The sequence below is a fragment of the Passer domesticus genome, chromosome 2 (genome assembly GCF_036417665.1).
Source record: "Passer domesticus isolate bPasDom1 chromosome 2, bPasDom1.hap1, whole genome shotgun sequence".
Lineage (NCBI taxonomy): Eukaryota > Metazoa > Chordata > Aves > Passeriformes > Passeridae > Passer > Passer domesticus.
The window spans coordinates 74,306,325-74,322,468 of NC_087475.1; the positions used below are offsets into that span (position 1 = coordinate 74,306,325).

The following is a 16,144-nucleotide window of genomic DNA, read 5'->3' on the forward strand; positions in this document are numbered from 1 at the left end:
ATCATCTGCCACTTTCAATCCTATGTCTGTCATATTTACTCCACAGTTGGAGGAAGAGTAGGACATTTACCACAAAGTGTGTGTTGAAGTAAGGCATAAACTCTCAGGAACAGGCACCAGGAGAATAGGATGTCTTCCTAATGAGGGGAAACGTAGAGGCACATCTGAGATGGGATAAAAAGCTGTCTTACATGAAGTTTTTTAGGAAAAGAATAAAAGGGGAAGGGAAGGGAAGGGAAGGGAAGGGAAGGGAAGGGAAGGGAAGGGAAGGGAAGGGAAGGGAAGGGAAGGGAAGGGAAGGGAAGGGAAGGGAAGGGAAGGGAAGGGAAGGGAAGGGAAGGGAAGGGAAGGGAAGGGAAGGGAAGGGAAGGGAAGGGAAGGGAAGGGAAGGGAAGGGAAGGGAAGGGAAGGGAAGGGAAGGGAAGGGAAGGGAAGGGAAGGGAAGGGAAGGGAAGGGAAGGGATAGACTGTAACTTGTCGAATAAAGTGATTGGGAGACCTGGAGATCTGGTTTATGAGCAAATGAATAGGTCATTAAAGAAGAATGAATTAAAGATCAGAGTGTAAAATGCCAACATGGTGCAGAGCAAATGCTGGGAATTGTAACCTTGTTAGTATAGAAAACTATGAAACAAGTTGCACAACTAGGTTCTCTTCTCCAAGGTTGTCAGATGTATAAAGATTGTGTACATGACTGCTGCATCCACAAAATATAGCATTCAAATCACCTTGAAAGATATCTTTTTTGTTAAAACCAACAAGCATTTTTTGTTCTATAATTGGGGCAAGTAAAAGGGAGCAAAGTGGGCTCTGTACTTTTATTTGAGGGATCTATTCCCTTGGAAAGATAGACCTTTAAGGCAGTATGTATTTCTGTGATAATTCACCAAGAACCAAGTTTTGCACCTGTAGGTAAGCAGACCACTGACAGAGGACAAGACTTTTACAGCATAGTTAAAGGAATGACAAAGATATCCTGTTGTTTAAAAGAAGAAGGAGTAGAAAAAGGAGAAGAATAATGAACAGGGAAGAAAAAGGGCAATCCACTATTTCTAAACAATCATGTTGTAATATTGAATGTCTTACATTTCTCCTGTGGGAGGACCATGCTTTCACTTCTCAGGGCATCTTCAGTTTCTCAGAGGACTACACCTTGTGGTCTTCTGAGTAACCACTCATGAAAATCTTTATTTTTTTATTCTATTACTTATGACATTTGATGGCAGAGAAACAAAGGAGTGGAGTGCTGTTGGTGGGGTGTTTTGAAGCTAAGCTATTGTTTGAGTCAGTGCAATGGTTAGATTGCCTTTCCAGATTAAAACAGTCCTGGAAAAGCAGAAAATGAGGTTAACTGTCTAATTTCAACTGAACACATTTGTGTATTTCATACCAACTAAAATGTTCTGACTAAAAAAAAAATAGACAAGTGGCTTTAACTTAATTTAGTAAATGCATATGGCATTTTCACATTTAAAGAAAAGACTAATTAATAACAACTGTCATTTAAAACCCAGCTACTTTACAAAAGTACATTTCTCCATAGATTTCTACTTTGGTTTTTACTATGACTAGATGAGGACACAACATCAGTCGTTCCTCATATGGCTTGTGTTCCAAGCCCCTCACCAGCCTCGTTGCTCTCCTTTGGACACGCTCAAGCATCTCAGCGTCCCTCCTAAACTGAGGGGCCCAGAACTGGACACAGTACTCAAGGTGTGGCCTCACCAGTGCCGAGTACAGGGGAAGAATGACCTCCCTGCTCCTGCTGGACACACTATTCCTGATACTGGCCAGGATGCCATTGGCCTTCTGGGTTTGTTTAGCCTGGAGAAGAGAAGACTCAGAGGTGACCTTATCACTCTCTACAACTTCCTGAAGGGTGGCTGTAGTGAGCTGGGGGTCAGTCTCTTTCTCCGAGCAACAACAGATAGAACAAGAGGACACAGTCTCAAGCTGCGCCAAGGGAGATACAGGTTAGACCTAAGGAGGAAGTTTTTCACAGAAAGAGTGGTCAAACACTGGAATCATCTGCCCAGGGAGGTGGTAGAGTCACCATCCCTGGATGTGTTTAAAAGGAGACTAGATGTGGCACTTAGTGCCATGACCTAGTTGAGGTATAAGATAGGATGGGTTGGACTCAATGATCTTGAAGGTCTCTTCCAACCTAGAAATTCTGTGATTCTGTGATTCTGTAAATACTTCATTTCTCGTTAGACTAAGCTTCATTTGAGCTCTTCCAGTCTATTATTCAAATTGTATCATATTAAAATTTATTGATACGTATTTAATTGGAAGATGACAGCATCTCTTATTAGCTACTTAAACCGAGACCAACAGCTGAAAAATATCAGCATGAAAGCTGTACAAACAAAAATCTTGCAAACCAAAGAATCATGCTTATTTGCTGAGATCTTACACTGAACAAAATCACTTCAACCCACAAATAACAATCGTGTTAGTGAGTAATTAAAACAAGGGACAAAGTCAGGACTACAATATTCTATTCCTAATTCAGCTACTGACTCACAGTGTGATTTTGCTCATTTACCACCTATAAAATGGAAGATGTGATAATGATAATGACAGGGATAATAATGCCTACATAAAAGAAGTGCTAGGAGTCTTAATGTTTGAAAAGAGCTTTGAGATAGGGCTGCTATATAAACACAGATTATAATTAACAAGGGACTGCAAGCTTGCACAATTGGTACTTTCTTTGGGCTTTCAGAGGCAAAGATAGGCGAACTCTGTATATTTGAGATATCATGAGTCCTCTGTTTTAAGAGCTTATTTGGGAAATTATGTTTCACAGCTGCCATTACACTGTGTTGGAGCCAAGCTTTTAAGAAGTCCTAACTATTTGCCAGTCATTAACACAAGAAACTTTAAAGGCAGTTCAGAATAATCTTATCACTGTGACTACTGGCTCCAGCTTGTCTTATTGTATTCTCTTCTTCGTAGATATGTGTAACAACGCATTTACATGAAAGACAGGAGAACATGAACACATGAACCTGGAGAGGAAGTTCAGTGCCTTAGTGAATGCTGAGTGCCTGAGGCATAGGTGAGCTTGGAGATTTTCTTATGCTATAAATCCATGCCCCCAAAAGTCTCTGAAAATGGTCAAACACAACCCCAACAATCATTTTCCTGACCAGTTCAGACATCTGCTCTGAGCACAGTGATATTCCTCTGTTGTTGAAAGCCTTTGAAAATAATGGGTTGCATTAGAACAGAAACCTAGTAAAAATATGAATAAGATACTTTGGAAAGATGAAGCCTCCCTTGCTGAAAGGCATATCAAACAGTAGCTTTGGAAAGGTAATATACTCAACAAAGTTAGAATAATAATGAGAAGCAGATGTATAGATTATAGAACTTTGTGGAGCACAGCGCAGTATCACTCTGTAAAACAAGTCAAAGGCATCTGCAAAGGTACATTGGTCTCTTTTTCTTATATAATCAATTAGATGTTTTTAACAAACTAAATAGCTAAGAAGAAGAACAGTCTGTAAGTAATCTTTGTGTGCAAACAAATTATTAATGCAGAGGAGCAGCAAAACCATCTTTTAATAGCTTGTTTTGCAGGAAAAAAATTGTACAGGACTAGATTTGTGTAAGGCTGGCAGACTACAGGAGCATGAAGTGATACTAAAGGGGTCTTGTAGGTATACATTTTTCTGAGAGATATTCCAGTACATAACATTACCAATCCATTTCTATTACCCCGCAAAACATGGAAATCTCTCAGACCTTCATGAAAATAAAAATCTTCTAAGTAAAAGCTATAAGAAAATGGTTTGATTCTTCTCAGCTAGTTATGTTTTATTATCAATAATTAGGTTAGAATGTTAGAAGTCCCCATCAAGTCAATGTCATGATACTGACACATTAAAGAGGGATCATACTTTACAAGGGCACAATTTGATTAAAGGTAACAACAAGGTAAAGTGATTTAGCTAAGGCCACAGAGAGGGTCAGTGGCAGAAAAAGAGCAGCCCCTGGACTGCAACATTTGCAACGTACTTATGGAGCATAAAAACAATGCTTCCAGCATAAATTGATAGGCCACTGCAATCTTGGAAAACTTAAAAAGCTGTAAATAACTTTCATCCAATCTAGCTGCCCTGTCATATTAGCCTTCATTGCCCCACTTATCTCTGTTTAGCCAGGTCTCTGGAGCTGCATCCTCCTTATTTCATATCTCCATTTTATTTTTTACTATTTCAGAGTTGAAGAACAGTTAGTAGGTGACAGGAATAACCACAGGGTCCCATGAAAAGTTACGGGGAAGAAAGAACAGGATGGGCACAAAGCATGTCACCTAGTGTTGCAAGATTTCTTACTGCTGAAAGAGTTCATTTTGTGACAAAGATTCCAAAAAACCACTCACATTTCTGTGGAAGCAAAAAAACCCCCATAGAATGCTGCAGTTTTCCTCTTCAAAAAAAAAAAAAAAAAAAAAAAAGATCATGTGTCACTGAGTAAGAAGGATTGGGAGGAAATGTATTTCATGAAGATTCTCTTCTGTAGCTGCCTTTTAGTCTTTTCTGAACATCTATCTGAAATGCTCAGCACCATTCTCAGCAATAGCCTAGATACTGCTTGTGTGAGGGTTGTTTTTCTGTCCTAAATTGAGCAGAAAGTATGGTGCATCTCTGATTTGTTAGTCACATTACTGGGCAGCAGGATCTTGGGAGAGATTTCTGAGGACAGCAAGTGGGATAAACCCAGACAGAACTGACATAAAACGTGAAATGTAAAACACAAAACTTCTGTGGATGGAAAAGAGCCATTTTTGCTCTTGTACTAAACACAGTGTTTGACAGGATTTTTGCCCATGGAACACTGAGAACTATGGGAACACAGGAGGACCCCAAATCCACAGTGATAAGAGCAACAATTCCCTTATTTGCACCCCTATTTGCAATGAGGGTTCACATCATTTGCGCCTCAGAACCCCTTTGCCACTTTTGTTTTTCTACATTAAAATAACTTTGATGGGCATTGCTTGCAGTAAGAAGGAAATTGTTTCTTCTCTTTCAGAGACCTTCCAAAACCACAAAGAGGAGCTGCAATGAAGGTTTAGAGACTGTGGTTAGGCTGTGTCCAATGCTTGTTTCATGCTGTATTGATCCTGGCACTGCTCTTCTCAGCTTAGAAAATGGTAGATTTCCTATTTTTCAGCCTCATTTTGCCATGACCCTCCTGAGGAAAGCTGAGTAGGAGGCACAGAAGTGTGTGTCAATGGAGAGTGTTCATTTGTGAGGGTGGCTGGGCAGCATCCAAATGAGCAATATTTTATGATATTTTATATATTTTAGTCTAAATATTTTATAATATTTTAATTAAAAATAGTCAATATTTTATGAAAAAAAGCCTTACAGAAGATTCACTGCCTCTTCTTTCTATTCAGACTGGTGCTCTCATTTTGCCTTGCCAGAGCTCATTCATTAATACCTGTCTTGCTTCAAGCTTCATTCACTTTCTTTGTATTTGTTTTGCTTCAAGCTTCATTCACATTCTTCCTAGCGTCCTCAGCAGGCAGCTGTCCTGACTGCTTCCATCCTCTTCTTCAGTGTCAGTCTCCTCAGGAGCTTCCAGGCCCTGTGTGATACCAAGTCCCTGTAATGTGGATGGGAGAGCTTTGTAGGCTGGATGTGTCATGTGTCCATCACTGGATCTCACACACAGTGAGATCAGTGGTAATCTCTCCATTCTGGAAATTTTGTATCTGCAGCCTAGGACACACTTCCTCAGATTTGAGCTGTTAGAGAAATAAAGTCTGTGATTTCAAGACAGTGGGGTCAGGAGGTGGGGAACACAATTCATGTAAATGGCATATATACACTCAAGAGAATCTCTGCAGCTGAACAATGCATACATGCTATTTCAGGTATATTAACATGCATACACTTATATATGGTTTGGTGAAAATGTCCTAAAGTTCAAGAAGAAGTACTGAAAGCATTAGCTACACCATTTCAGATTCCCATGGTGGCTGGCTGAAATACATTCTTGGCTTCTTGTTGGGTATCAATGCCAGCTGCCTGGGGGGCTGCTGAGCCTCCAGTGCTGCTCTTGCACTTTTAATTACCATTGCCACCACGGAAAAACTATTTGGCATACTATTGCATAAGTGACTAAGGACTCCAAGAATGTTCACACATTTATTCTTCAAATCTAACAACTTTCTTTATTGTGTGAAAACTGAAGTGTTTCTCCTATTTTTAGCTCTTTGCAAATGTGTCCTGGGGATCTATTCTGGCCTGGGCTTTCTTCCCTCAGTGACCCCCTTGGGCTTCTGAGTCATTGCCCTGCAACCATATCAAGATTTCAAATGAGCAAATGAGCACTGTTCACACCACCATATTCTGGTTTCTCCATCTTTGGTTTATACTGCCTGCTCATCCTTATTTCCTACACATAAGGCAGATTTCTCAGCATCTTCAACTTACTTCCTTTATGGATGGCATTTCTCAGGTTGTCAGTTCCACATCGTCTCCAAATCCGCACATCTTGTTCTACATTTCCTTCTGTAAGATAACCGCTACCTCCTATATATAGCAGAAACAGAACAGCTCAACATATTGCCACTTGTCACTCTTATCCCACTGTCTCTCTCTACCCCTCTGTCCCATTTGCCATCCCTGGTTTCTGTTAGCAAACCAACGAGCATTTCATCACCAGTGTTCCTTTGTTAACCTTACAGATTACTCTCTCAGTGGGCACTGAAAGCTATCCAGAAGTCCTCATGAAGGATGCCCACACATTCGCCCTGTTTCATTCCCATTTTCTTCACTTGGGTAAGATGAGCCAACATGGCCAAGTTTGAACTTCTTTTTTTCTGCCTGTGCTCTACCTATTAAACTGTGCCTGTCCTAGTGTTCAATATTTGCCCCTCACCAGAGTCTTAGAACAAAAGCCAGAAAAAGGTTGTGTACTTACCATTTCTTTTGATCTTTTTTTTTTAAATTTTAGAAGCCACAGTAGATATCTGTTCTCTAAGTGCAATAGGCTCAATCTTCACTGGCATCAGATCAATAGAGCTACACAGTTTTTAGCCCAGTAGAAGTTCTCTGTGTCTTCAGCTTCCAGTACACCTATCACTGCATAATCTGAGATCTGCAAGCATTTCATGTCACTTTAACAGGTACCACTTGTTACTGAGCACACACATGCTCATGGCTGAGCTGAAATCCAGCACGCACCAGCTTCAGTTCTGTGAAGGTGGTTTAAGTTAACACATTTTTTAATCTTACAGCCAGGAAGGGCTAAGAGCATGCATGCACACACTTATGAAGCCTTAGCATATGAACAGCTATTTATTAAGTGGCAGGACCCAATCACTTTCAGTTAGTGCCTGTATTTTATAAGCAAACTATCCTGTCTCTTCTATTTCCATTGGGAAGTTTAAGGTCTGTACCAAAGTGCCCTCTTGGAGGTTTCTTTGACTCTGGCTGTGTTTCTAATCCTTCAGACTTTTACTACCGCAGGCTTCTTGAGGAACACATAGCAGAGAGCATAAATCTCCTGTTCTGCTTTGGTTTAAATATGCTCCTCTCGTACTGCTTTCCTAGTAAAACCTTCTACCTTTGGGTACTGGAAGAGACAAATGAACGGCTGTCTCTGAAGTGTCAATGTCTATGCTTGACTGTGTTGCCGAGGTGACAAGAACAGGACAGGTTTGCTTCCTTTTCTGTCTGCAAATGTCAGAGATTCCACAGGCCATTGTCTGTAGTCGAACTGCAGAGCACATCTATGTGCGTCAATAAACACATTCACTTAGATTATGTGGTTTTGCTTATTGTAGGTGGGCACTTACTCTGTCCCAGTAAGAGAGAACAGGATAGCACAGGAGCCCTTCTTCTCTGCACCTGCTCCCCCAGCAAGTCTGGAGGAAACTGCTTGGGAAACATTTTGAGTGAACACATTTTGGATGCCCAGAGAATGTACTGGAAACAGGATCCTCTTCATGATGGAGAGGCAAATCAGACCATACCCCACAGCAGAGTGAGGTAGGGGGACACTTTTTTTGGCCTCTCCAAGTCTGATCTTGCTGGAGACAAACTTGCTTTGATGCCTTTCAGTCTGACACCTGTCCACTCAGAGCAGAGCCAGAGCACCACCTCCAGATACAGCAGAGGGACAAATGGTTGAACAAGCACCAGCTCCACTCAGATTTGCACTTCCAGCAAGCTTAAGCTGTGGAGCACTTCCTGTATACTCCGCTACAGGATTTTCACCTTCCTTGTTCTGGAAGTGATGTTAACTCACCTGATAATACTCTTCTCAATGTTCTGATAGTAATTTTGCCAGAAACTTTTCATCCCTGTTCTAGTCACCTGCTAGAACAAAAAAAATAAATCTCTATTATTCAGAAGTTTGATGAGATTTACTAGGAAATACAATCATGTTGGGAGACCATGCTATCTGATTTTCACTAAAGAATTTTTGAGATCTTCCCCTACACATGTACATATGTGATCTCAGTTATCTACATTTAAAGCAACTTCTGGAGGCTCAGTCCTCTACCTGTTTTCTTAATTGTTTGAATCAGTGTTCACATTTGTGGAGCCTGAAATATTTTTACCACTTTTGCTTTCAATAATGAATATAATTTGGAAGTTATTTCCAAATGTTTGTTTTATAAGCTGCTGTTATACACTCGTCTTAAAGCATATCCTGTTTTGTGTGCTGTTGTTTATAACGTCTTTGGAAGCTGAAACTTCAATATATTTGCTGACCAAAATGCATTTCTTTCTGATGGAAAAATACATATTGTATTATGATGCTAGGATTACTGACATCTGTTGGGCTCTAAGCAACTTAGCAAGATCAAAGGAAGAATCAGATTTTTATTTGCACAAGAAGTATTGCCAGGGCTCTAGCAGTTAATGCTAACAACATTAGCAGGGGGTATCTTAAATGTCATGTCTTAAAACAATCTAGCTTTCAGAGATTAGAATGATATCAAAAGCGTGGGCCATATAATCTGCCTCCTGATAGTACTGATGTCTGAATCACTTCTTCCCAGCTTTTGTGAGGATCCAGCTACCTCTCTGGAGAAAACAATACATGCAAAACCACAGAAACAGTGCAAGCAACTTCTGCTCTTGTTGCATTTGACCTTCTACTCTGCTGCACAATCCACTCAGCTGCATGTCCACTAAGTGGACAAATAGAGGCCAGAAAAAACTCCCAAACAGACTTTCAGACTGAGGTGGAGTCTGGGTATGATTCTGTATTTCGCCTGTGAGATTATTTTGCAAGGGTATCTGTGGTTAATATGTGCTATGGTAGCAAAGAGAGTTTATTTCTGATTTGGAAGGAGCCCTTAGAACTGCCAATTGATAATGCAAAGGAAATGTTATAGCCAGTTAGTTAACTTCCTCCAACCTTCGTTCCAACGCAGGGGAACATATCTGTGTCTGATCAGCCAAAAATTACACACCCTGAGCTCAGATCCTGCTTTGATCTTCCTTTGATCATACACTTCCCAGGAAAAAGGAACTTGCTTGCATTTAGGGTTTGACTGCAGAACAAGAAAGCAGACACAATGAACAGGAGGGAGACAACACATTGTATTGATTCTAATTAGTTAGCAGTTCAGTTCAGATAAATATGTATGTATAAATGTATATATATACACACACACATATTATATATACATTATATAGATACGTGTATATATATATACATGTATATATACACACACTATATATGCATTATATATAGACATACATCTCTGTGTATATATATATATGTGTGTGTGTGTGTGTGTGTGTGTGTGTGTGCGCATGTGTGTGTGTGTGTGTGTGTAAGTGGAAATAAACATATATAATTTAAAGACCATGGACACAAAAAAGGGATATTTTCTAATATTTTTGAAATCCAGTGCTCTACTGTGCTTTGGTTTACAGTCAGTGATATATTTAGAGAATATTGTTGCAGTGGTTTCTTTCCATAGTTGTATACCTCATCTTTCCCACATGAGGGTACAACTGAGCAAGATGTAAATTCACTTGTGGATGATCAAACATTATAATGTGAAGTAAAGCCACCCCCTTCTCCATCCTAGATGAAACCACTGTTAAATATGGCTTCTCAGCCTGGAGTTGTCAGTGAGATCAGTAGTGACCATTTTTTGCTATTATAGTTATTTTGTGGAACACTAGAAGAAAAAATAATTTAGGAATACTACTGTGTCTTCCTGGCTGGATGGTGAGGTAAATGAGAAGCCATGCTTCAGAGAACATCTGCCATGCCTAGAACCCAAACCAAAACACAACATATTCACAGGCACAGAACCCCAGCAAAGCCCTTGTCCTTTCCCAGCCCTTGTCCTTTCCCAGCCCTTGTCCCTTGCACAGCTGTGGACACCAGTGCAAAGCTCTGCTCAGCACTGTGGAGCAAGAACAGCAACAAAATAGATGTCCGAGTTACTTATGCTGCAAGTCAATGAATTAGTTAAAAATGTAGTTTTTCAAAGTAAACCTTGATTTTTTCAGGTGAATACACAGATGAGTCCATAACGTCTCACACTAAGATTCTAGGACATGTAGCTCTGGATGAACTTGCTCTCCAGGCCTTCTAATATTTATTTCTCTTAGGAGAGGAGAAAGGTGTACTTCTTCATGCACTAAAGTTCAAACCAGTCAAGGGAGTCAACTGCGGCCCTTAGATAACCTCACCTTCCTGCCTCAAGGCAACCTAACTTTACTTTCTTAAATGTCTGGCTAATATCTTGCACCAGAAATGAAAATGTGTTTGCTGATGTTTGGTAGTGGCCAAATGCACAGGACAGCAGAGGAACAGAGTGGTCAGTAGTATTGCCCTTGTGGAAATAAAACTCAAAGTAGTTTCAAGAGGCATTGCTTATTGTACCTTTCAAACTTAGACACAGCTATAGATTTAGTCAGGAACAAATTATGGGGCAATTGCAGCAGTGTTTAAACAAAGTATACCCTGATTATCTTCTGATACAGGCACATAGCCATAAGATAGTCACACTCTGGTAGCACATCCCTTTAATACTTCCTGACAATAATCTATTGGCCATGAGAAAACAAACATATGATACAACTCATTCTTCCTGGATTCTCTTAAAACTACTATAACATTCCTCATAAATTATCTTGCAAAGTCTTGAGATTTAGAAGCAGCAGTGATGGCCACATTCCACCACATCTCCTGCACCATCAAGTGGTTAGAATCACACACCACGGGTGTATGGAGGTGCTGAGGGGAAGGAGACAGCTATGCCTTTATCTGTCCTCCCTCTGCCAATGCTGAACAGAAAAGCAAATGTGGCATTGTCTCAGCATTGATAAAATAATGAAGAAAGTTCTTAGTAATTACAATGATATACGTTTAGCTTCTAGCACTGGAAAAAGACAAAAACAATAGAAAAAGTCTTCTTAAGAAATAGTCACTTCATTTGCAGAGAATAATGCAATGATGAGCAATGAGAGGCAGGATTTATAAAGAATAGATCTTGCCTGACAAAGACAATACTTTTTTTATGGAATTACCAAATCAATGGATGAGTGGAACAGAATAAATATAACACTCTTGGATTTAAGCCATTTTTTTAAAACAATTGGTCTGATCATCATCTGCCTCAAAGCCAGGCAGTGACACTGACATAAAACTGGAGAGCATGAGAATGGAAGATCGCCTCCAATGCTTCCCGAAATCATTCTTAAAAAGCTTGACTGAGCTTGCTTGTGCAAAAAAATATCTCATATGCTCTGAAGTCTGGAATGAAAGACCAAAACAAGACTAACAGACAAAAAGAAGAACACCAGTTTATTAGGAGGACAGGTAAATATTTAAGGATCACTGTTTGGTTTTGCCTGATTTAATACTTCCAATAATCACAGAATTACAGAACAATCTTGAGTTGGAATGAGCTAGAAAGAGGCATAAACAACATATGAATAAAATTCATAGATGTTATGCTAAACTGAGAAAAGACAAGAAAAACAGAGAGACCAACAACATGCAGAGGGATTACTTAGTAACATGGGCCAAAATTAACAGAACAAGAGTCACCTTGGAAAAAATACCATAAAGGACAGGCACTGAAGAACAGAAAATTAACTTGGAAGATGATTTCTATTAGCGGAAGGTTCTTTGATGACAGAAACGTCATAAGGACTAAGAGGATAAAACCCAGCAAGTTACTTTTAAGCGTCAAAGAAATATGGTAGTAGAAAAGGTCAGTGTAGTTTGTGCGTGTGTATGCAAAGATGCAGAGCTGAGAGAAGCAAGAATCATTCTCTGCAAGACTGAGATGAAATGTGTGAGGAATATTGCTTCATTTCTAGGGAGATTTTCACAGACTACAGGGCTGTTTAAAGAACTCCAGCACAAATAAGAGCACTGAGAGGAGCTGGTGCCCAAGGAGTGATTAAATTAGAAAGGCATAGATTGAGCAGTGACATTGAAAAGGTGCAATTAGCAAGCAAGAAAAGAACAGAAATAGAGGCAGCAACAGGAACAAAAAGTCAGCAAGAACAGGTTTACAAGAGAGTCTCACAGGACTTTTCTCTCTTTACTGATTTTATGATGGGTATAACAGACTTAACAGCCCGGCTTGGCGAGAGATCCATGCCAGACTCAATGTGCTGAGTCTTCTTATTTCCCTTACTCTTTTGGTTGTACCTTGGGCTCAGTTCTCAGTGTTCTGCCTCTTGCTCTGATTGCCCTGGCCTTGTTCCCAGTCAGGTCTCTCTTGACATTGAGCCATATTCTTTGTTGGAGATACTATCCTATAACATGGAGGTCACCCCTCACTCCCATCAGGACATATTTCCACAGGACCTTGGTTGCTTCCTAGCAACACAGTACTTAGAATGGTTTCTGCATTGGTATTATTTCGAGATCTCAAGAGATTTGTCTGAATACTTCTCATGTTGTCCTAATTGAGATTCTCTCCAAGCCTATTCCCGGCATGAAAGAAGATGCAGAATTTGCAGGTAAAATTGTGTTCCTAATGCAATAAGGAATGGAAGTCTGGATTGAAAATAAAAGGGTGAAACAGGAGAATGATATTAAAATCTCTCAGAGAATATGCTGGGGTAAAAGAGAAGTTGTCCATAAGGAGGTCATCTATGGAGTGTTTGGCACCAGTCACTAAACATAAAGGCTGACACACGAGAGAAGATGACCAAAGCATCTAGATGCAGCCAAGGTTAAAGCAGACATAGGAAATTTTCTAAAGGGTTAGATCTATCATTGGTAGGTCATGTAAAAAAAAATGAAGAAAATGCTTTCTGTTCATCCAAAAACATCCAAACATTGTCTTATCTTACTCCCTCTGTCTCAAGACACAGCCTTTATGGTCACAGTACACATGAAAAGTCAAAGATTTCTGCTGCAAAACCACAAGAAGCTTCTCTTAAACATCTTTTCACTGGAAATAGCTCCCTACATCCACAATCATCCTTTTATAGAATGAATTTTAATAGGTATCTTTTTTCTTTTGTTCCTCCTGACTGCTTCAGTTTTATTGTGGCTTTGCCTTTGTTTTCATTTTCATACTCTTTCCCTTCTACTGCATTATGAATTCTCATTTTACTGGCTGAAAGTTAGAGCTACTGTACATATATTTAGAATACATGGGGGTGTGTGTGGATACAGCTATTAATAGATACATAAGCATTACGTAGCTCTCATTACTGTTCCAATATTATCAATTTTATTCACCATATGTCATGCTATGCAGTTCTCACCTTCACTAACTTTATATGGCTGCTTGCACATGGTCCATTAAAAACACATACAAATATCTAGTATTTCAGTATTCAGGATACCTTTTCATTATGTTTTTTGGCCCAAATGTGATAAAAAGGATCTGGTAATAAAAGAATATCAGACTAATATGGCTGACATTTGCCCTGAAGAGGGAATTTTATGATAACTAAAGCAGCATCAGCATAAAGCTGTTTTATCACATTTCAACAATGGACAAAGACATCAGCATAGAGAATCAGAAAACAGGTTACATCCTGTTCATCAAAGAGAATTCATGATCATTTTCATTCCACAGCATTTGTCCTCATTTTTACATCATAAGGCCATGGAAAAAACTAGTCTAGTGCCATCCAGTACTTTATAAATCATAGCATTTGAATATTTTGTTCTGTATGAATGGTTGATCTACCTAAAACTAGCACATCTTTTTGTATTTTAAAACTTCATTTCACGTGAAGACACTGGACAGAACACAGCATACTGCCATAATAGGCAGGAACTGATGTTTTAAGAATTCAGCACTGCAGGTAACAAGAAGTTAAAAAGCAGGAATAAATTCCCTTTTGATATAATTCAAAATCTCACAGCCAGATACTGTGTTTCATTTTGATCTCTATACACTGCACTTTCAGCTCCATTTTCTAAGGCATTATAATCATTCAGCCATTAATATTTCTCCTCCCTTTCTAAACCTCACAGCAGATAGAATCAGCCCCTGGGGAACATCTCCAGAAAAGGAGATGCTGTGGCAGCACAGAGCAAAGAGGTTTCCCCGGAGCACCGTGCATGGTCGTAAAAGGAGGGAGGAACCAGCAGTTCTTAACCCACATCTTCCAGCAGCTGCATACACGTACCTTGCTCTGCAGGATACAGTCACAGGCATGTATCACCCCCATTAGGATCCAGACTGCATCTCTCTGATTGTCATGGAGACTGTTTCAAAGTCTTGCCGTGCTCCAGCAGCAGCAGCAGCAGCAGCAGCAGCAGAGGACAATAGCACTTGGTCTTAAATGGCTGAAAAGAAAGCAACAAAGCACAGTGTAAAAGGGAAGGACCTGTGGCTGAAAGGGATATGAGTACAGCCAGACACTCTTCCCACTGCTGCAGTGGGCTAGAGGTGCAGGTTAGAGTAGAGTAACCTTGCAGAGGTGTATAACTGTGCCTTCAAGATAAGCAGAGGAAGAGCATTCTCAAGGATAGTGCATTTCTCCTCCTTCTTTCTCCCCCTCAAGCTAAATTGCTGGGGTGTTTTAGATTAAATGTGTTAATTAGGAAACTATTTAGTTTATGAGGTCTTCTGCTTTTCCATTCCCGTGGGCACTGTAAACATACTGAGTTTTGGAGTAAGTGATATACAGTGTCTCGGAACGAGAGACAGGCAGAGGCACAGGCAAGTGCAAGGAATTAATAGATTTGGTAGTTTGCAAGACCTGAGGCAAAGAAGTGATTTTCAGAAAAGTGAGGTGACAGTTTTGTGTCAAATAGCAAATTTGCTAAAAATGGCAATTTATGACCAAGCTATTTTCAAGTCAGGTCAGTTCTCAGAAGAGTCAGGAGTAAAAGGTACAACTGAGCAACATAAAATGCAAGCAAACATAAAATGCAAAATTCAAATGCAAAACCAACTGGGTTTAATCCCATCTCAGAAAAAAAAATCATAAGATCAAACTATCGCTGTAAGTGTACTTAATAAAATAGAAGTATAAACCTCAGAAAAATTGGTTGGTGTTAAGATGTTCATATTACCAAAAAAAAAGGTCACAGCATTTCTCCAAGGACTGAGCAAAAGCATTATGGATAGTTCTAAAGTTTTGATCTGAACCTGTGCTTTGAAAATGTGAAGGACACTAGGACTCACAAAAGGGGAGTAAAAGGTTACACTGAAATCAGAGAAATAGTAGAGCTAAAGGTGCTTCCACAAGCTTCTTCTACTGCATTTAGAGCAAACGATGTAAGAAGATCTGCTGTGGAATAAACCAATACACTGGAAAATCATGCTCAGAGTAAAAATGGAATATTTTCCTTTGGAAAATGAAAAAGATGAGTATAATCAGCATGCATGCAATCTCATGGTAATAAGCAAAACAGGCTTCAAATCTTCTAAGAATATGTTAGGCAAAATTCTGTACCCTGAAAACTTCACTGCTTGTTCTTACAAAAGTACAATTCTTTGGGGTGAGAAAATTCCTGTAACATCCTTTCTTGAGTAAGACATGGAGGATCAAGAGCATGAGATAAAGCAATTCCTATTGTCTTCCAAAAGAAAAAACCCACAGAAATTATGAGAGTGACAACAGAGTGACATTTCTAAGAAAATTGTTAAGATCAAGGCACCCTGCACGAACCCAACAGCTTTTCCAGCTTGTTTGGAAAAGCAGTTGAC

General features: G+C 39.6%; 2 long non-coding RNA genes across 4 annotated transcripts; one reads left to right on the top strand and one right to left on the bottom strand.

Annotated features, from left to right (window-relative positions):
• The first annotated feature begins 411 nt into the window (after positions 1-411).
• LOC135294271 (uncharacterized) lies at positions 412-15,511 on the top strand. The gene is made up of 3 exons (XR_010356405.1): positions 412-3,064; positions 5,047-5,167; positions 14,461-15,511. It is a non-coding gene; the product is annotated as an uncharacterized LOC135294271 (long non-coding RNA).
• Positions 3,516-15,034, bottom strand: LOC135294270 (uncharacterized). Of its 3 annotated transcripts, none has more exons than XR_010356403.1 (5): positions 14,901-15,034; positions 14,616-14,775; positions 8,278-8,345; positions 6,459-6,557; positions 3,516-5,625 (listed from the first exon to the last, which is right to left on the bottom strand). It is a non-coding gene; the product is annotated as an uncharacterized LOC135294270 (long non-coding RNA). The 3 variants fall into 3 exon arrangements; XR_010356404.1 differs by having other exon boundaries at positions 8,278-8,348; XR_010356402.1 differs by lacking the exons at positions 8,278-8,345; positions 14,616-14,775; positions 14,901-15,034 and adding an exon at positions 6,949-7,829.
• Positions 15,512-16,144: the final 633 nt, after the last annotated feature.